Raw genomic sequence first — 20,856 nt, 5'->3', positions numbered from 1 at the left:
TGGTAAGTCAAAAGCATTATAGCTTTCTGGGAGGATGGCAGAAAAATGCTTAAAGCATATAGGGCTCTCAAGCCCCATTTTACCTCCATTTAATTCACTAATCTGTCCCCTGCAAAAACCAGACAGTTGCTGAAGGATGACAGTAGATGACTGCCATTCAATCAAGCCCAAATGCAGCTGCTATACCAGATGTGGCATATTTGCTAGAGCAGATGATCATAGCCTTGGGTGTATGGAATGTAGCCACTGATCTAGCAAATGTATTACTATCCATCCCTATCAAAAAAGAGGATCTGAAACACATAACCCTGTAAATGTATAGTCTGATCTGAGGGCAATATTAACTCTTACCTTCTGTCATAATATAGTCCAAAATAAAAACCTAGATGGGTTAAAAATCCCACAGAGTACCACACTGGTCCATTATACTAATGACATTATGCTAACTGGATTGGATGAGCAAGAAGTGGCTAGTATCTTGCAAACCTAACGAAGCCACATGCACTCAGGAGGCCAGGAAATAAACCCTGTGGAGGTTCAGAAACATACTGCCTCAATAAGAAAATAAATAAATAAATAAAAAGGTATCCAGTGATCTGAGGAATGCCAGGGCACCAATTTCAAAATAAAGGATGAGCCATTGCATCTTGCACATCTCTCCATGAGGAAAAAAGACCAACAATGTCTGGCTCCAGTAATGGGTTTTTGAGACCTACTACTACCTCTCCCCGTGCCTGGGGATCAGGGCAAGTAGGCAGTAAGAGTACTCCTGGAAGCCACTGTTAGTCAGAAAAGGCTAGTAATAATTCCACTATAAACAGAAGTGACTACAAAGCTCTTAATCCAAAGGCATTCCTACCTCACTTCCCCTGATTAGAATCCCAAAAGGCTATTCCAACACTACCCAACACAACACAAGAGGAAGTCAGAGTATAGCTGTTCTTAAAAGTCTGTCTGAGTGAACACATTGCTAGGGCACCTTCCAGAGCCCTGCGAGGGGCCCCAAAGTTTACACGTCATTAGCTCTAGGTAAATTCAATGATGGCCAAGAGCCAAGACCCCAGAGCATCCAGGTGGGATGGAGGAGGGGGTGTCAGACCAAGGTGGGGCTGGATGTGAGTGCTGACATCTTAGTGCACTTTCCAAAACTTCTCTATTCCTATGGATGTAAATGTTTTCACCACTGTAACAATTACCAAGGGCTTTATTTGTTTATCAAACTAGGTTCCATCCAATACTCTCATAATTAGGAACAGTTGGTGAAGGACAGGCACTGGCAGAGGAGCCTACGCTCCATCCCCATCCGAAAAGAATAATGGAGACCAAGAGTTTGGCTCCTCAGCTTCTACGCTGGGTGGCAATTGCAGATATCTGCACGGTCTTGCCACAGTCCACAATTCCAGAGCTTGAGACCAGGCACGAGAGCTTGCTGCTCCAGTTTTCCCCACCTGCAAATCGACGATATTTACTAGTTAGTGACTGCTGGATGAATGGCACTATTGAACTGCAAAATATTAGTATTATTGCATTTCCTCTTTCATCTCATGGGGCAAGATGAATTTATGACATCGTAACTGTTTCCATGGCAGCAAATCATATTGTCCCAAACAGGGGATTTTATGACTTCATAGCTGGATTAAGAAAAAGGAAAAATCAGAGTGAGAGTGAGAAATTTGTTCAAGCATGAATATCTTCAATGATAGCAAGGGGAATAGAGCAAATTACAGATAGGCGAAATTGCCTTTGGTTTAAATGTGCTTTTTACAAGTTCATCCCAATGCAGAAGCCCCCTCTCCAGGCGTATAATTTGTATAATGATGCCTCTTTGCTTGAATTCACAGAAGGCTAATGGTGAAGCTCCTCTATTTTGAGAATGCTTCGGCAATGCTATTACTAATTGTTTTGCAGAAAATATCTGGATTTCTGCTGTAAGCAGTTTTGTTTGGCTTTTCTATTTGTTTGGGCTGTTTTTTGGGCTTTCTTTTTACTCCCTCAAGGTTTTATCTACACAAATTTACTTGCAATAAACCTTTCCAGATAAAAATTGGCTTTATGTCATCTGAAAATCCGTCAAGAACTCTCTCCTCACTAGAGACATCTGCTTTGCCTTTCGTAGGTTCCTACTGACTTCATTCTCATATTTCCAGTCTCTCATTAGTCTCTATTACCTGAGAAGAAAATGAAATTTCTTCCTAATTTTGAACCACTTAAATTCACCTCAGTTTCATGTTAACCATAAACAACAAACAAAGACTTGGGATTTTAAAATTCTAGGTCTCTCTCTCTCTCTCTCTCTCTCTGTCTCTCCTCCTCTCCCTCCCTCCCTCCCTCTCTTCCTTTATTTCTATCCCCTCCCCCATCTCCTTTCTTTCTCTGCTTCTTTTCTCTCTCCTTATCTTGCCCCAACCCCACACCACTCTTTTTCTGCATAGACTTATTTCCAGTACCTTCTAAGAGTAGTACCCCCTCTCTTCCTTTTAACCCTCGAACACCCAGAATCTGCAGATGCCTGCCGATTTATAAATTTTTTGCCAACCAGCTCATCCCGGAGCACCACATGGTTTCCACTCTCTGGATACCCCGGACATTTACTGCCTCTTATCAACATCTCTCAGTGATCCTTCTTCATTATTATTCTGAAGATTCCACCTGGTTGAATCCTGTGCACAGAATTACTCTTTGATAGGATTCCATAAACAAGTGTTCTGTGATAGCTGACTTGTGTCATTTGGGGCAGACTATAGTACCCAGTTATTTAATCAAACACTAATCTCAATGTTTCTGTGAAAGCATTTGGTAGATGTGGTTAACATCTACAACAGGTGACTTTAAGTAAAGGAGATGACCCTTAATGTTGTGGGTGAGCCTCATCAAAGCAGGTGAAGGCCTTAAGAGCCTTAAGTTTTCTTGAAGAAGAAATACTGCCTCAAAATTATAACATCAACTTCTCCCTGAGCTTCCAGCCTTCTGCCTGCCTTATAGATTTAGGACTTTCCAGAACCCCACAGTCATATTTGACGATCCTTAAAATAAGTCTCCGTGTGTGTGTTAACATTTCTTGAAGGAACTCTGATTAACACATGTACATAAAGAACACTAGATGTTCAGTGACATGCTGAGCAATATACTGTGAGAAATACAAAACACAAAAGATGTGGTTCATTTCCCCCAAAGAGCTTACAACTCATGGGCAAACCAAAACTAACAGTGCCTAAAACAGTGGCAATTTTTTAAAAATAATAAAAATAAGATTTAGATGCTCTGTATAGATGCCCAGGAGTTCAGCAGAAAGAAATATCAGTGAGAACTGGAGGAGTCCAGGAACATTTCATGGAAGAAAGTGTTGAGCTGGCCTGGGGAGGATTTGAGCATTGGTACTTGCATGGGGGAGGGTAGAAGACATCCAGGCAAGTAAAGCCAAGTAGAACAAAGCACAGAGATAGGAATTTGTGCAGTCTAGTTACAGCACCAGGAAGAGACCAGTCTGATCAGAGGAGGGTGCATTTAGAGAACCTGGAAAGTAAGGTTGGAGAGGCAGACTGAGACAGAATTTGGGAAGACCCCTATAAACCCTGGGAGGATTGTTTAGGCATTGATGTTGTAGAAAGAAATCCTAGAATTTAGAGAGAAAGAGGACTTATATGTTGACAAATTCAAGTACCTTGTCCAAGTGCCCATGACTAGTTAGTGCAGAGCCAGACAACCAGGTTTCTTGACCCTTTGTCTAACTTTGTTCCCACTCTCCTCTCTGCCTCTCTACAGAAATGATATCATGAAAATGGTGTCAGAGATTATCTAGGTGGTGGACTATGGGAGCAGGATGAGACCTTTGAAGGGAGGCTCCCAGATGTGGGAGCTGAGGGTCTCTGCCAGGGGAGCATGGATGAGAGTGAGATGGAGGGACATGAGGTTATATAAACTCAACAGCTTCTTCTCAACCTTCACCTTTCCCACATCTTAGAGTCCATGACTCCTTCCTGAAACTGCCATCCTCATCATCTCTGACACTTTCTCTCCTCTCCTCTCTTTATGCACCTTCTCTGGATCCTTCCTCTTCCTGTCTCATCAATGTAGGTGTTTCACAAAGAACCATCTTTGGCCATCTTATCTTCTCTTTTTCACAATACCTTGGCAATTGTGATCAATCCCATGACCTAAACCCTTTCCTTGGTAATGGCCTCCACATTTCTACTTTTAGGTCTGACCGTTGTCATGAGTTTCAGGCTTACAGGTTTAACTACCTGTTGGAAAGCTCTTGGATGTCCCAATGGCACCTTGCACTCACTGTGACTGTAACTCAACTCATGACTTTCCTCCTCACATATGATTCTCTACTCTTCCCTATTTCTGATTTGGGGATCGGAATTTGGGGTCAATGTCTCAGCATCACTTTTGTTACTGTTACCTCTTGTTTGTTCTCCATATTCAATGGATGCGTGTTCTGTTCATTCTACCTCAGCAGGGTCTCTGCCATTCCCCTGTGGCTGCATTTCCACATCTACTTCTCCTCCCACCATTCACATTCAGGCTGTTGTGGCCTCCAGCCTAGATGATGATGCCCTAGCTTGCATTTCTCATCTCCAATCCATTTTCGAAGCTATAACTAGATTAACTTTCCTGAAACACAGCTCTGATGCATTATTTACCTGCACTGTATTTTTTAATCTTTTCCCCATGCCTTGCAATAGAAATAAGTTCCCAGCCTGTCTTGTCTTCACCTTCCTTCCCACTGCCCCCCTCCACCACTCCAGGCTCCAGCCCAGCTCCGCGATCATCTTCCCTCCTCATTATGGCTGTCTTGCTCCTGGAATTCTGTTCATGCTGTTCCCACTGGCTGAAAGGCCAACCACCAGGTTAGTATGTCCAGGCATGACCTAATCTTCACAGCCCATCTCAAATGTCCCTCTCTTAGAAGTCGTCTTGAATGCAAGTGGAAGTAATTCTCCCCTCTTCTACATCCTCATAACCTGAATCTGCAACTCATTATTTTCCTCCTTAAAACTATTCTTGAACATGTTTTACCTCTAAGCTTTGGTTCTAGTCTCTGAGGGTAAAGAATAAATCTTTATAGCACCAACCCCAAAGCATTTACACAGTGTTTTACATATCGTAGGCAATAAATATTCTCTTGGTTAATGAATTCTGAAAGAAGAAACTATAGGACTTAGTGTGATTTAAGAAAAAAATTTAAAGATAGGAATATAAAGAAATTGAAAGGTTTCAGGCTTCACTGGGAGGAAGTAGTGACATAGGGAGGCGAAAGTGAGTCTACGGGGGACTTGGGGGCTTTCGGTGACAATGAGATTTCTAAATGGAAATGGCTATGAGACAGCTGGAAATATGGTCCTGAACTCAGATGAGATGCCAAAACAGGGGCATAGACATGAGAGAGAACGCTCTGAGAGTATGTGTGGCCCCCAGTGAATAAAGTGGAGGAAGAGAAAAGCACAGGTAAAGAATCCGAGCCTTGAGAAACAGGAGAACAGAAAACAAAGAAATTGTAGTCAAAGAGTAAGAGACAAGAACGAACACTGTAAAGAGGACAGCATTTCCAGAAGGAAACAGATGCCAACCATGTTGGCTAGAGAGAACTCTATAAGTCACTTGCTGAATGAATGTTTGTTGAACATCTTCTATGTGCCTAGCGCCATTGGATGTCCTAGAGATTTTGTGTTAAATATAATAGAGTCCCTGAAGAGTCACAGTCCAGTGGGGAAGAGGACAAAGCACAGATAAATATACATCAATTGGCAACGAAGTGTCATAAAAAAAAATAAAGTGAGGTAAGGGGATAGAGGAAGGCAAGGGTGTTATCTTAGATAAGATGGCTGGAAAGTCCTTGCCATGAAGCTGACATTTGAGCAGAATGCTGAATGAAGAAGCAAGCCATGTAAATATCTGGGAAAGTGTCTGAAGAAACCAGATAGGGGCAAGCATGGTAGCTTCCTTCTGGGTGTCTTAGCTTGCTCTGGTAGGTAAGAGGTAAGAGCACGAAATGAAGGATAGGCAGTGTGGATATTTGAGGAAGGACAGACAGCCACTGGCATGGGCCGGGTGAATGTGCATGCCAGATGAGTGGAAGTGCTAGTGGAGGAAGAGGGGCCATAGATGGGGGACAGCAAGAATCAAGAGTGAACTCAGTCTTTCTCCACCAGGGCCTGTTTCCAAGGCATAATTCTCACCTGGTTCACCATCTACCTCCAGAAAAAGCAGGCTCTTCTTGAGTGCCCAGTTGGTCAGTGCCACCATTTTGCCAACTCCCTGACAGAGAACTTCTGAGAAATCTTCAATGCACTTTGTCTTTCTTACACCAGTTCATTAATAAATCCCTGCTCTCCTCTCTCAATATTTAGCCTTCCTATATTTTTCTTTGCACTGCCACAGCCTGAGAACAGACACCAATCCCTTCCCAAGGAAGCCTTCTTCCTCCTCAGACTTCTTCCCTCTAACTCTACCTCCCCTCCTCCCCTGAGGCTCACCACCCCAGCCAGAATTACCTTCCTCTATTGATATTGCTTTCATTGAACCATCATGTTTATTTTACTTTTCTTCCTTATTGGGCTGGGATTCTAACAGCTTTCCATATCACCAAAGACAGAGCCCGAGGTGTTGAACATTTGTATCGGGAACCAGGGAGCTCTGCCTATCTTAGCCTCTTGTCCTTCTCCTTGCCCCAAACCGGTTCCCAACTGTGCTATGGGCTCAGCCACGCCATCTGGGCAAGCTTGCTGATTGGTCCTGTAGCAGCCACAGGACTCCCTGACTCTCTCTGGTCATGTAATTTCCACACCCCCTTCATCTTGTCACCATATTTGTGTGCCCATCTTCACCAGTCACTCCCCACCCCCAACACATAAATGTGACGTCAGGGGCGCATGTAACCAAGTACGGTGTAAGTCTACGGCTTCAATTTGTGGACTGTGAGGATGACTCCTTCCTAAAGCAACTGCTTTGATCCTTGATCTAATATCACTGGGAGGAGGAGGAGGAGGCGGCGGCGGCACTGATGAAACCTGGAAAGCCCAAGCACGGTGATGGGCTCACAGCTGAAAAACCACAGCAAGAAAAATAACCCATAAATAAATTAAAGATGCAGCATTTCTACTCTGAAGCTTTGTCAAAAGGCAGCGGCAGGGCAAACCTACTTGTTACAGCAAATATGTACTTGAATCTATCCACCTTTAATGGGTTGGAGTTACAGGAAAATGTATTCCTTCCCCCAACTCCCTACTCCCATGATAAAACAGCAAAGTCATGGGCCAGGAACTGTGATTTTAGCCTTTCTCCAAAGAATCTCCTCCTGGCTCTTAAAGAGCTGGGAGGTCTCCCTCTGGCCCCATTATTCAGGGGGAATGAACACCATCAGCCTGTGAACTAGCTTGACATAACTTGGCCCTTGAGACTCAGAACCTGGCTTCAGAAGAGTGGGAGGGGCAGAAGACAAACAAGGGAAGAACCGAGCCAGGGTAAGAACCCTTTAGGCTGGGCTGATCTGTGCGGTGGAAGCACCAGGGTGGAGGGATGGAAGGCTTCAGTCGCCTACCACCTTAAGTAGAACTGGAGAGCCACGCCCTTCTGAGACTTGCTGTCACTGAGGGAGTGGGTGAGCAGGGGACAGCTCCCAGGGGGACACCGCCTCTGACCCCTACTCTCTGCTCCTCTTGGCCTCAGCCCTCTCTCCAGCATAGTCAGAGAAGTTGATGCTGTCCTGGGTGAACTCTCTGGCTTAAGTTCTAAAGGCAACTGAGAAACCTTTAAGAGAAAAAAAAAATCCCAATGATCTCTGTGAAGGAAATCTGGAGGGGGAAAAAAAACCCTAGCAACATTTGAGTGGCATCCCCAGCACTAATGGTAGCACGCGGCACAAATGAACGAAATCTTCAGCCGTCAGTTCTGAGCTACTCTACCGGGGGAAACGATGAGGAAATGTCTATCTCGCCTTTGTTTGTGGGGAATTTCTTAAGAATTCCCATCCCTGCTGCTGTTTTCATTCTGTGCTCTTAGCCCAGTGCAAATCCCGAGCCACGCGCTAGAGGTCGCTGTTCATTACAATGCAACCTCTCCTCCAGGTGCAGCCCCGTCTTCCCGGTCTTCCCATAGAGGGGAGCAGTGGCCAGGCTCCCGCTGCAGGAAAATCTGCTGGGTCACACCCCGGCCAGGTGCGTTGGGATGCATCCGCCTGCACGTACGTTTGCCCTTCCTTACACAAACAGAAGTATAAAAGGGGGCGGGGGGGAGAGCATATCATCAAAGGAGCTTCAAATTATTTAGAATTTTTCGAAGGGCTGTATAATTTGTAAGCTTTTAAACACTTCCCCTATTGCCACGCTCTCCCCTCCTCGACTGCCCAGCTGTACCACTTCTTTCCAGGTGACCCAACAAGCAGTTTGAGGAAGGTACAATAAGAACGACTTGAATCAAAGCCAAGGTTTAAATACCAGCCATACCTGCAGCTAGCCAGCACCACAGACGCCACTTGGTTTGCATCCCTCCCAGCTGGTTCTGTGCCCAGAATATAAAACAGTTAAGAAAGAAAATGACAAGACAACAGAGCAGATAACACTGTAAGCAATTACAGCCTCACCTGATGCAGATTTCTAAAGCTTCTACTCAAAGAGCAGTATCCAAATCAGAGGCCATTATTAATGATCCAGAGCTCCTGGTATTCCTTTCCTAAGTCTGCTAATTACATCCGTCCCTTCCTTAGTCCTAACTTGGGAAATTGCAATTCATTCCACACAGACCACTTGCAAAGGCGAGATAGAGGCCAGAGTTGATGTATAAGTTAGCAGTACTTTCGTTTCAAGGCAAGTCACGATGCATTTATCTATCATTTGCTGCATTTCCACCTCTATCTGTTACTCTGGATCCCACGTAGAATCTAGGTGGTGATGCAGAGTCGTTACACACGCCGACACTGCTACAAGACAATGTATACGGATTGTGGCACAGACTCCAAGTCTCTGGAAAATTTTTAAAAGAGCCCAGAGCACCAGTGAAGACAGGGAAAGATTTCTTGCACCCTCTTCTTGGGCAAGGGTGGTGAAAAGGGGCTAGGCGCACATGGCGTAGGGATTCAGACAGAAGCCTGGCTTTTGTGAGGGGACCTCCAGCCTGCAGCCAATGTGCTGACGCTGAGTTGGAGGGGAAGTGGGGAACCACCAATAGTGCTAAACGGGGGGGGGGGGGCATGATGCCTGTGCTTCTGGGGAGGAATCTGCACACATTTTGTTGTGGCAAAATATACATAATATTGGCCATTTTCATCGTTTTTAAGTGTGTCATTCAGTGACATTAAGAATACCCACGTTGTGCCGCTATCACTCCTACCCTTCTGCAGAACCTTTTCATCTACAGAAACTCTGCACTCCTTAAACAACAACCTATTGCTCTCTCCTCCCAGCCCCTAGTAATCTTTATTTTTTGTATCTATGGATTTGCCTATTCCATATACCTCATGTCAGTGAAAACATGCAATATTTGTCCTTTTGTGACTGTTTTATTTATGTAGCAGAGTGTCTTCAAGGTTCATCCATGTTGGAGCAGGTGCCAGAACTTCCTTTTTAAGGCTGAACAATATTGGATTGTGTATATACTACATTTTGTTTATTCATCCATCTGTAGATGGACATTGGGGTTGTTTCCACTTTTTGGCTGTTAATACAGTTGCTGTGCACATTGATGTACAAGTATCTGTTTGGGATCTTGCTTTCAGTCCTTGGGATATGCACCTAGGAATGGAATAACTGGATCAATATGGTAATTCTATATTTAAGTTTTTGAAGAACAAACCGTCTCCCACAGCAGCGGTGCCATTTTACATTCCCACAAGCAAAGCACAGGATACCAATTTCTCCACATCCTCAGCCAACACTTGTAATTTTCTGGGTTTGTTTTATATATATATAATATATATACATATATAATATATTATATATAATATATATAATTATATATAAATCATATATAATAGCCATCCTAAGGGGTAAAGTGGCATGTTATTATGATTTTGATTTGCATTTCCCTAATCATTAGTTATATTGGACATCTTTATTGGGCTTTTTGGCCATTTGTATTTTCTTTGGAGAAATGTCTGTTCAAGTCCTTTGCCCACTTTGGAACGATCATACACGTTTATGCTTCTGTCCTGGCTTCGACACCTCCTAGCTATGTGACACAGAGCTAATTTCTCTCAGTTCTGTCAAATGTAAGGTAAAAGTAGTGGTATTTACCTATAGGATTATATGAAGATTAAGAGAGTTCATATCCATAAAGCACTGTGAATAGTGCTGGAACAGATACCTAGTACGTGCTAGATTCATCACTACATGAGGTGGCTTAGAGAGGGGCACGATGGAGGGGGGCAGGCAGGCAGGGGATAGCACCCCACCGCCAGTGTTGGTGGGGACTGGCCTCAGGGATCCTCTAGTCCAGCTTCTGTATCTAAGGGGAAAGGAAATAGACCAAATGTTAAACCCACGAGCCCTGGAGCAAGAGGGGCCCTTGAAGCCACTGCTCCAGAGTCCAAGTCCAGGCGCCTTCTACCACACTTTCTGCTAACTTCCATTCCAGCCTGTTCGCGTCCTCATGGAATATGACTTGAACATCTTCAAAACCACCTTGACTTCCTCTTATGGGTGTCGTATTCATGGACCTGAAAATGTTGTCGGTTCTGAGTCTTAGAGTGGGAGCTGGTGTGAAACAGGAAGCAGTGTGGCCTCCAAAGTTCCATTCTGGGGAAAGGGAGCCCTAGGCTCTTTCGGTGCTTGGGGCTGTCCAGCCTTCAGTCAGCATCACAGTTCTTGATGACCTGCTCTCCCCTCTCCCTCTTGCTTCCTGCATGTGTGGGGAGACCAGTTAGAGAAGACAAGGGACTAGAAGATGCTCGCCTGGAGAGAGGACTCTTGGGACCTCCCTCAAAAGGGCTGCGAGTGCAGGCAGCCTCACGCCCCTTGGAATGGAGGTCTTACTGAATGGAGCCCTGTTTGTCTGTGTGTTTGTGCCTGCCAGCAAGTATGACAATGCTAACAGTCTCCCGGCCCCCACAGTGGCAGGTGACACAGAAATGGGTGGACAGGTGGACACAAGATGAGCTGAGGCCATGCGGACCCCCAAAGGTGTTTATAGCGCCTCAGAAACAGAACACCTGGCATTACTGGTGAAATCAATAGGGCCTCTCTTCATAATGCCTACAGCTGGAGTTCATTTCCAAGTTCCTAAACTGTCTTCTCTCCAGCAGCAGAATCCGTCAGCATCAGCTTTACGTAAACCCGGACACTCTGCACCTCTGTCTTCCGTTTGGCTAATGTGATTCCCCCCTAAACATCGCAATGCGCGCTTTATCTCTGACTAAGCCCCATGGCCGCTCTCCTACAGTCTGTTTTCTGATGATTCACATCAAATTTCCTGTTTGGCTTCCTTTATAGCTGTGTGGCTCCTGGTGTTTTTACCCATCTTCTTGTGGTGCATCTGGCCCAAGAATGCTTATCACACTTGTCAGTTTAGCAGTGGTACCTCGCCAATGCTGCCCCAGGCAGAAGAAGAAAGTTTCACATTTTAAAAATGTTTAAAAGATATTCCTTCTTCCTTCTACATTTCCTTTGTTTCTTCTAGGATAAGAGTGAGGTTCTTATAACTTCAGGGTCCTCAGTACAAACCGCTGTCATAGCATGTCTAACGAGCAAGAAGCACTTACAGGCCAATCACCAAGGCCTCCCCTTGGCAGGGGGATGAGAGCAAGGACCCCACTGCACAAATGGTAGTCTGTAAGGCCCTAGACATTTGGAGGGAGAGGTCAGAGCTTTGGGGGGGTGCCCAGGACACCAAGCATGACTAAGGCCACATATGTGGCTTCCACACCAGTGGTTTTTGAACTGCTCCCCAAAGGTGCAGAGAGAGAGAGAGAGAGAGAGAGAGAGAGAGAGAGAGAGAGAGAGAAATATGTGGAGAATGAGGGGCCATCAAGCTCTGGGCCTCCTCCCTTGATTCAAGGAGAGCAGCTCTGAGTTTAGATGTTTCACACAAGCTTTTCTTTGGGAGAAAGGCTTCTGTGGCCCCAAACATGCACACCCACTAATGTGCTTGAAAGATCACTGTCCTGGGAGAAAGGACCTCAGTCCCAACTCAGCTCCACAGTCTTTGGGCAAAACATTCGAGGTGCCTCTGCCATACCTGAAATTAAAACATGGCCTAGGAGCTGGCCACGACCATTCTGGTGTGATGATCCTTCTCTTCAAGGGGATTTGTAATCTCTAGATGACTGTGTCAGTTTCGAATCAGAAAGACTTGGACCTCAATTCCAGTTCTGCCACTCACAGCTCCGTTACATAGAGAGGAGCCTTCTCCTGCCTGATTTCCAGTTCACCCCTCCTGGAACCACTGGTCACATTAATGGCCTTGCAAGGCTGTTATAAGGGTTAAACATAATATATAGGACTCTTTGCATTCCGTAGTAGTTGCTCAATAAAGGGTAGCTATAACCTGGCATGGTTTTTATGCATATCCCTTTAACTCGGCCAGGCTGGTGCCAGATATTTCACCTACTGGTATCTGAGTGAATGTTCACTAAGGTGTTCATGCAAAGATATTCTTAGCGGGGAAAAAAGGGGGGGGGGAAACAAATAGAATGTACCCCTCAATCAGGAATTGGATAAGCAAATCACAGATTATGCCTCTCTGCATATTTGTATTTTGTGACCATGATAGGTTTGTTTTTCAATCTATTTTTATTAAAGTAAGATTATAACATTCCCTTTTGTTTGTTCACAGTTTCATACTTCTCTATATTAAAGGTAAGTTCAACAATGTTATTTTTAATGCAATGTTCTACACTCTATGTATATGTGTGTTAAATATTTACCATGGTGAGGCTAATGGTGCAGGTGATGCTGGGTCATTTTTAAAGGGTGTAGGATGTCCTCCAGGTCAACTATCACCAAGGAGCAGGCTCTTCCGATGGATTTTCTGTGGCCAGTCTTTTTCTCTGACCACGTCTGCTCCACTTGATAAATTATTTGTGTCCTCCTGGGAGGCAAATTTCTCCAAGTGAAATACGTCTCTGGCCCTTATTTTGTATTTATTTATTCCCTGTTTTGCAGCAGGAAAACTGGGAGAAAGGAGAGCTTACAATTCTTACCAGGTCTCAACACATAGAATGGAATGTTCAGCTGAATATCGCCAGCTTCTCTACAGACTCAGGCCTGGCTTCCAGGTTCTCAGTGTTGGGTTCTCAGCACTGGGGCTTGAGACCGAAGAGGCTTTACAGCCTCATGCAGATGATCTGTTCCACTTGCAGAAAAACAGGCTGCTTGCTGTCTTTACATATAAAGCTCAGGTCTCCAAGGTTTCCGTTTCATTCTTAAGATCTTTTCCTAACTACCTTTGAAGTAAAATATTCCTTTTTCAGGCACGTAGGCCAGGGCTAACCGTATTAGTACCCTACAGATTAAAAGCTCTAACCAATACCAGTCTAGGGATGCAGAATTTCTCGCCTGGGAAATAAATTTATAACTGAGTTTGTCTGGTCCTGTTCTCCCCTGTGAGAACAGCCCTGACCCCCACCCCCAACACACACACACACACACACACACACACACACACACACACACACTGACTGTCATACTGCTTCCTCTGGCCTCAGGGCCCCATTATGACATCCTGTCATATCTGATTTCTTCTGAACTGTGCTGAGCTCTACATAACTTTTCCTTCTCTTTCCCCCAATACCCCTCTCCCCCTCCCCCAAACTACCTCTCCCCTACCTTCATACAAACTCAAATTTTCTCACTCCTCATGTAACTATCAGGAGAAAAGTAAGCTGACTCCTTAACTTAATTTATGGTGTGAATGACGAATGACCTGTTAATTTTCTTGGGAAAAGTGAAGATTTTATCAGAGGCATTTAACGCAAATATTTACCCTGCAGAGATTACAAATTCTCCACATTTTTTCCCTCCATCCCTAACCCAGCCTCAAAGTAGATGTTGGTCCACTGTCCTATTGTCCTCAGGGCTGATCTCCTTTCATCAGGAAGAAGGCTGCTTTCTCCTGTGATCTTGACTCTTTCCTACTCCGGATATCATGTATTTTTTTACTTCCCTTCCTCCTTTTCTTCCTCCATAGCACAGAGCCCATTAGCCTTTACTCTCTCTCTTTCATTTTTTGGGCAGCTTATAGGCATTCTTTGGCTCTTCTCATATTTTCTCTTTCTAGTGGCTGCTCAGGGATATGGAAACAGATCACAGAGGGACCCTACTTGTGTGACCACAGCTCTACCAAATGCCAATCTTCATGCGTAACCACACAGAGCCTGGCCTGGGGAGCACGTTGTAGAGAAAAGTAGCTAGGATCTGGGCTGAGAGACTTATCCATGAAATATATATACTGCTGCCTGTTCAAGGGCTGCTCAAGTGTCTTGAGTGTGGTCTTGGGCAATTTATTTTTCTTCTTCCTTCTGCCGCTCTCCACCCTCAGGATCTTCCTACAAGGACCATTGCCCCCCTGCTACCTTGCAACAACTCTAGCTACCTTGTTGTTGTTCTCTGAATCACAATCTGGAGGCGTGTCTTTCCCTCACATAGTTCAAAAGACCTCTAGTATGCCCAAGTATGAGCCGGTTGGGCCTACTCGGTGGTTTGGATCTGCCGCTGAGACTCTTGCTTCATTCAAGTATAATTTTCATGGTGTTTCAGTTTCCCTTCCCTTTGGAAGTTGGCAAAAATGCTCTGGACCAGAAGGCATCGTGGAACACTGGCTGTGCAAGCTAGCACCCAAACAACTCATTGATAGGGCAGAGCTGAGCTGCTTGCTCACAGCAGTGCAGGAGAGCACGTGTCCCTGGAGTCTCAGTCACACCGCAGAGCGAGAGGGGCTCGGGAGATACAGTTATGAGATTTTGAAGTCTGGCTTAAGACAGGTGTTTCCATGTGAGGGCGTGTTCAGGACTGAGGAAGCATCATGATATTATAATTTAGTATCGATGGACAAAACAAGGGAAGGATTTTGAAGCAAGAGTCGTCAACAAGTCCTAGGTTATAAACTATCATTTAATGCCTTTAAAAAATCTATGTATATTCAAGTTAGTTAACATACGGTATAGTTCTGGCTTCAGAAGTAGAACCCAGTGATTCAGCTCTTACATAGGACACCCTGTGCTCATCCTGAAAACTGCCCTCCTTAATGCCCATCACCCATTTAGTCCATCCCCCCACCCAGCAACCCTCAGTTTGTTCTCTGTGTTTAACAGTTTCTCAGGGTCTGCATCCCTTTCTGTTTTTATCTTATTCTCCCTTCTGTTTCCCTATGTTCATCTATTGAGTTTCTCAAATCCCACATGTGAATGAAATCATATGATATCTGTCTTTCTCTGACGGATTTATTTCACTTAGCATAGTACCTTCCGGTTTCATCCATGTTGCTGCAAGTGGCAAGATTTCATTCCTCTTAATCTCTGAGTAGTATTCTATTATATATATATATAAATACTATATATATATAAATATATAAATTCTATTATATATATATATATATATATACATATACACACACCATATCTTCTTTATCCATTCATCAGTTGATGGAAATTTGGGCTCTCCATAATTGGCTTTTTAAAATTAAAGTCTTGACAGGTCTATCAGTAAGTTCCTGCAATAATCAATAAAATTATCTGCAAGCTTTTTTAAAATGCTTACTTATTTTTGAGAGAGAGTGGGTGAGGGGCAAAAAGGGAAGAAGACAGAAGATCCAAAGCAGGTGTCTCACTGATGGCAGAGAGTCTGATGCAGAGCTCAAACTCCTAAATCATGAGATCATGTCCCCAGCCAAAGTCGGATCCTTAACTGACTGAGCCACCCAGGCTCAAATTATCTGTAACTTTTACCTCCCTGAATAAGAGTTTTCTAGAATAATTAAGTTATGTGATGAAGACAGTAGAATAGTAAAGTCATGTGTCAACAGTAAGCTGTGTAGGAGGTTTGATTCTTATAAGTCCCAAAAGTCCCATGGTGCTATCCTTAATTATCTCCCTCTATTGCCAGCCCCACACACCCCTGCAGAATCTGTAGATCCAGAAGCTTCAGACCATTTTCTTTTCTTGTAGAGCTTCCTTCCTCACCCAGGTCACTGTTTGCGAAGTAAAGGATTCCTATTTCCATGCCCAGCTCAGCCACACATGCGGTCTCTCCTTGAAGCTCATCTGGATCTCATGCAGATAGCATTCCTTCCAGCTTCTGGACAGGCCCTGACCGGCCTGAATTCACACACACTAGGTATGCAATATTGACTCTTCCTCTGTGACTTTCACTGGCAGTTCAAGATTTTGTATAAGAGGCAGAATATAAAAATTGGGCATGTTCCAAAATGGCACCACATTTTAAAGGACCATAGAAAGTAATGCACATAGATAGCTAGATGTCCATCAACATTGTTACTCCCTCTCTCCGGGTACAGAGTTATCACTGATCTTAGGCAAGATATCAGGCAGGATGGAAGAAGCCTGGGTCTCAGGGTTATCAAGTGGAGAAAAGCCTGCCAGGCAGGAAATGAGGGAGAAATAAACTCCTATTATGTTAACCATGAAAAAATGTTTGGTCTGTTTGTTACAGCAGCTAATACAGGAAGCAAAATGGTAATACTCCCATAGAGTCAGAAGAAAATGATTTCTGTCGTTGTTTTGAACTGAAAAACCACACCACAGTGAAGAACACTGGGTTCAAGCTTTGGGTGACCTTGATGAAAAACCAGAACAAATTAACTTGGCTTTGGCATATTAATAAAGTGGCAGGTATTTTTAGAGCGTGTTATTAGCTAATCATCCTTTGAAAACCAGTTTGCTTCTGGGGAAGGTTTGAGCAGCTGTGCATAGGCTGATAGTTCTCATTGTCTCCCTGTTCATAGTCATAAACTGAGATTATTCTAATTTATGTACTTCAGATGGAAAAAAGAGATGGGGTCAAAGTCAGATTTGAGCCAGAATTTCCTCAGTACATAGGTCACTCTCCCTGGGGCTCACTTTGCTGCCGAATCCAGAAAACAACCCTCCCCCAGCACCCTTCTAAGTATCCTCCTGGCCTGGAAGAACTAATGTCCTTGTGACAAGGGAGTCCCTTTCAGGGACCATCCTGCCATTTTGCCTCCCTGAGTGTAGGTGTTCAGGCTGAGTCATCAAAAATCAATCAAACAAACAAAAAACAAAACAAAAACCAACAACAGCAAGACACAAAAAACACATGCCCACAAGGATAAGCAAGAGCCCCCTTCTCCCCATATTTTTGTCCTGTTATAGAGAAAGACATAATGTTGACCAGGGAACAAATTCCCACTCGTGTCCTGGGATAACAACTGTAAGAGGGCTTAGCCATGTTGGCTGGAGGTGGGTCTCAGCTCAAGATCATCGCTGCTCTGTGTGCACAGATGCTGAGTAACCTGCATTCTGACTCCATCCCCGCACCAGTACACTCCCAGGAAGGATTCAACCACCTTCTCCACCTAACCTACCATTTTCTGTAAAATAAGATCGCTAAAATCTGTCAATTTCATGAGAGAGAGGTAATTAATAGGAATGAAAGAATTATAGACTACCATAGGAGGGAAATATAGAACACTGTATATAAATGCTATGTACATGCTAATTAGCCTCAATGCTGGGACAGCTCTTCTGATCACAAGCTAAAAAGAGTCCATTGGATTCAAAACATCTTTTTTGTTTTTAAATTTTTCCTTTCTCAGTAAAACTTTTACCATGGGGAAAAAAATATAGCATTGGGCTCATCCATTCTGAGTACAAAAGGGATCCCACGGGCAAACAACATTATTAGAAGAAGCTGTCCAGCTCATACTTGTTCATTCATTAGCAAGAGCATGAGAGCTGTCTAGCAAACTGGTTTTGTGACATTCTCCTCTGAGGAAGTCACATGAGCACCTCAGCACACTTACATGTGTAAGTCCCAGCTTTGGTGGAGTTATCTGTGGGCCAGGCTCACAGGAAAGCATTGGAAGGGGTGGCTTTTCCAGGTTTGGATTGGAGTAAGTAGAGAAGTTGACTTCGGGGACTGAAGGGCTTGGATCTAGCAGACTCAGCACTAGGTGCTATTGTTAGTCATTATTCAACCCTATTGAGATGAAAAATTCCAAGCAAAATAAGACCCTAAAGGAAGGCATCCGATTTAACCATCATATACAAAAGAAATCATAATTAAAAGCTCTTCTCCTTAATGGCTATCTTTACTCAGTTATACCTCTTCTGGGTAGTGGTTCACATTTCAGTACTTGAGGAGCATAGGGAATGTCTTTGGATCTTACTATTCCTCATAACATGGGTTTTAAAATAAATGTATCTAAATTTATTTCTGGTTCAAGTGTACTTATTGTTTTAAAGTTTCTAGGTAAAAATACCATAGAAATTTAGACTACCTGAGAGCTAATGAAATCAGAGGGAGTATTACTGCAAATAAACTTTGTAGTATTGTCCCTTCACCTCCCCCACTGTACTGTTTCCTCAGGCTCCTGGACTGTAGTGTTGTTGTCCCCTTACCTCCTGGGCTGTGGTGTTGCTGCCCTCACCTCCTGGGCTGTGGTATCATTCTCTCACCTCCTGGGCTGTGGTGGTATTCTTGCACTTCCTGGGCTGTAGTGTTGTCCCCTCACCTCCTCAGCTGTGGTATTGTCTCCTCACCTTCTGAGCTATGGTAAAGAACAGCCTCAGTACTCCTGAAGCATACTTTGCCTGCTCCCAGAGTGGAAGCCATACAATGAGAAAAGAGGTAGCCTCCTTGTGATTTTTTTCAATTTAAGGAAGAGACCCCCTAAAGCCAAGTCAAATAAACAAGATTTATTATGGGTACACATAAGAAATGAAGAACAAATAGAGTTCCAAGGGCATCTGAGACCAGGAGCTATAATTGCGCTAAGTCTTGAAAGCACTGAGGGTGGTCCTGGCTTCAAGGATACTCAGTCAACCCCAGAGGTAGAAAGTAATAGATCTTCACTCCAAAATCTCCAAGATCTGCCAAAACTTGTGTTCACTCACATCACTGCTCTGCTCAAAATGCTTGAGTGGCTCCCCATCTCACTCAGAGTAACAGACTAAATTCTTACCACGAGCCACAGATCCTGTATGGTTTTCACCTCCTCCCCCACAGTGATAGTGTGCCTCCCCCTCAGTCATGCTGCTGTGACTGGCCATGCTGCCTACCCTGTGGCCCTTCAAACTCCAAGAACATCCCTGTCTCAGGGATTCTGCACTTGCTGTTCCTTCTGCCTGGAATGCTCAACCCCACCTATCTCCTTGCCTCTTCTTTGAGGTCTTTGCTCAAACGTCATCTTCTCAGTGAAGCCTTCCCTGTGTCTAAAATTGTAAGCCCACTCTACCTCAACACTTCCTATTCAACTTATCTGAATTCTTTTAAAAAAGTTTTGTTATGAAAAATTTTAAACATACTCAAAATGGTATAGTGAACCTGCTTCCATTCATCATTGATTGGATGTCTAAATTTCATCAATGTTGTTTTATCTATTTCCCCTCCATTTTTTCCTGCATTATTCCTAAAACTCCCAGCTTTTATCATTATTTAATATATATTTCTTTTTTTTCTCTGTTATTTTATGTCTCCCCGCTAGAACGTCAGCTCCACATGGGCTATGTTCACAGCTGTATCCCCAGCACCTGTATCCCCAGATGTGGAGTAGGTAGGTACTCATTAATAATGGCTGAATGAAGCAATGAAGCAGCTATACCACAATATTGCCTGTTTTCTTCCCCCACAGCCACCACCACCATCTGACCTGCACAGCCATGAATGCCTCAAGCATCCCTACTGTGATTCCACCCAGTGACTGTCAGCCAGAGCACCTACTTATCCCCATCTCATACTCTGTAGTTCCTGGGTCACATTCACAAGAGGCAAAATCTGATTGGCCCAGCTCTCTGTTTGTATGCCATGTCACAGTATTCTGGCAAGTCTGTGAATTAACTCTCCTGGTGTCCTCTTGTCACCACTTGTCATGTGGTACAAAAGTGGGAACCCAACAAAGGCCATAGATGGGGCATTTCCCTGGAAAAGAGAGTGAGTCATTGACATCCCTCTTTTACCCATAAATAATTTGTCAGCAAATTTGATGAGATTAGGTTATGTTCCTTTGTAGGTGGGTGGGTCACTCTCTCGGGTAGCCTTTAACCATTTGAGCTGTCTTGGAGTTACTGTGTGTGTCCCAGAGAGAAGATGTTGTTTTGCCAGGCTCCACCAGTGAAGGAGGAAAGAATGTACAGGGAACAGCTCACCTTAGTTCAATATCTCTCTTCCACCATTTTCAAGGTTGTCAACCAGTGAATCCCTCTGGGCATCAGACACTCTCCAATTAGGCCTTCAATAAAAGCCAGGAGGTGTTGTCAGCCATGATGACAAGCTAGAAACCTGAAGGACCAGTAATATGCTGGCACCCCAGCAGCCACAACTAGGATGGCATGGCTCATGCTTCTTGCCAACAGTGTTTCCAGTCCACCTGCCAAAGGGTGTGGCTTCCTCCACAGCCAGCTCCTCTGTGAACTGAGCACTGACCAGGCAAAGGTAGATGGAGAAGAAAACACTACCACATCAGAGCACGTCCCAAGGCCGTTGCATTCTTTTCAGTGAAGACTGTGTATTTTTGCAGGACCCGAGTGTCCCTGACGGCTCTGCTCCACACGGCTGCCATTTCCCATGACTTTTAAGGCCGCCTTGTCTTTGAAGTCAGCTCATGGCCACCTTGTCTTCAGTCAGCTCATAAGGTTGTAGAGACTCAGTCCCAACTCAGATTCATACTTTTAAAATTAACAGTGTTTCCTCCATTGGCTTTTAGATATTGACTGAGACTTTACATGAA

General features: G+C 44.2%; 1 long non-coding RNA gene across 2 annotated transcripts; it reads right to left on the bottom strand.

Moving 5' to 3' along the window:
• Positions 1 to 1,206: 1,206 nt before the first annotated feature.
• LOC115296320 lies at positions 1,207 to 20,856 on the bottom strand. Of its 2 annotated transcripts, none has more exons than XR_003910846.1 (3): positions 20,276 to 20,856; positions 18,530 to 18,678; positions 1,207 to 1,448 (listed from the first exon to the last, which is right to left on the bottom strand). It is a non-coding gene; the product is annotated as an uncharacterized LOC115296320 (long non-coding RNA). The 2 variants fall into 2 exon arrangements; XR_003910845.1 differs by lacking the exon at positions 1,207 to 1,448 and adding an exon at positions 9,587 to 9,731.

The sequence above is a fragment of the Suricata suricatta genome, chromosome 7 (genome assembly GCF_006229205.1).
Source record: "Suricata suricatta isolate VVHF042 chromosome 7, meerkat_22Aug2017_6uvM2_HiC, whole genome shotgun sequence".
In the NCBI taxonomy this organism is placed as follows: Eukaryota; Metazoa; Chordata; class Mammalia; order Carnivora; family Herpestidae; genus Suricata; species Suricata suricatta.
This window is presented reverse-complemented; position numbering and strand designations above follow the sequence as displayed.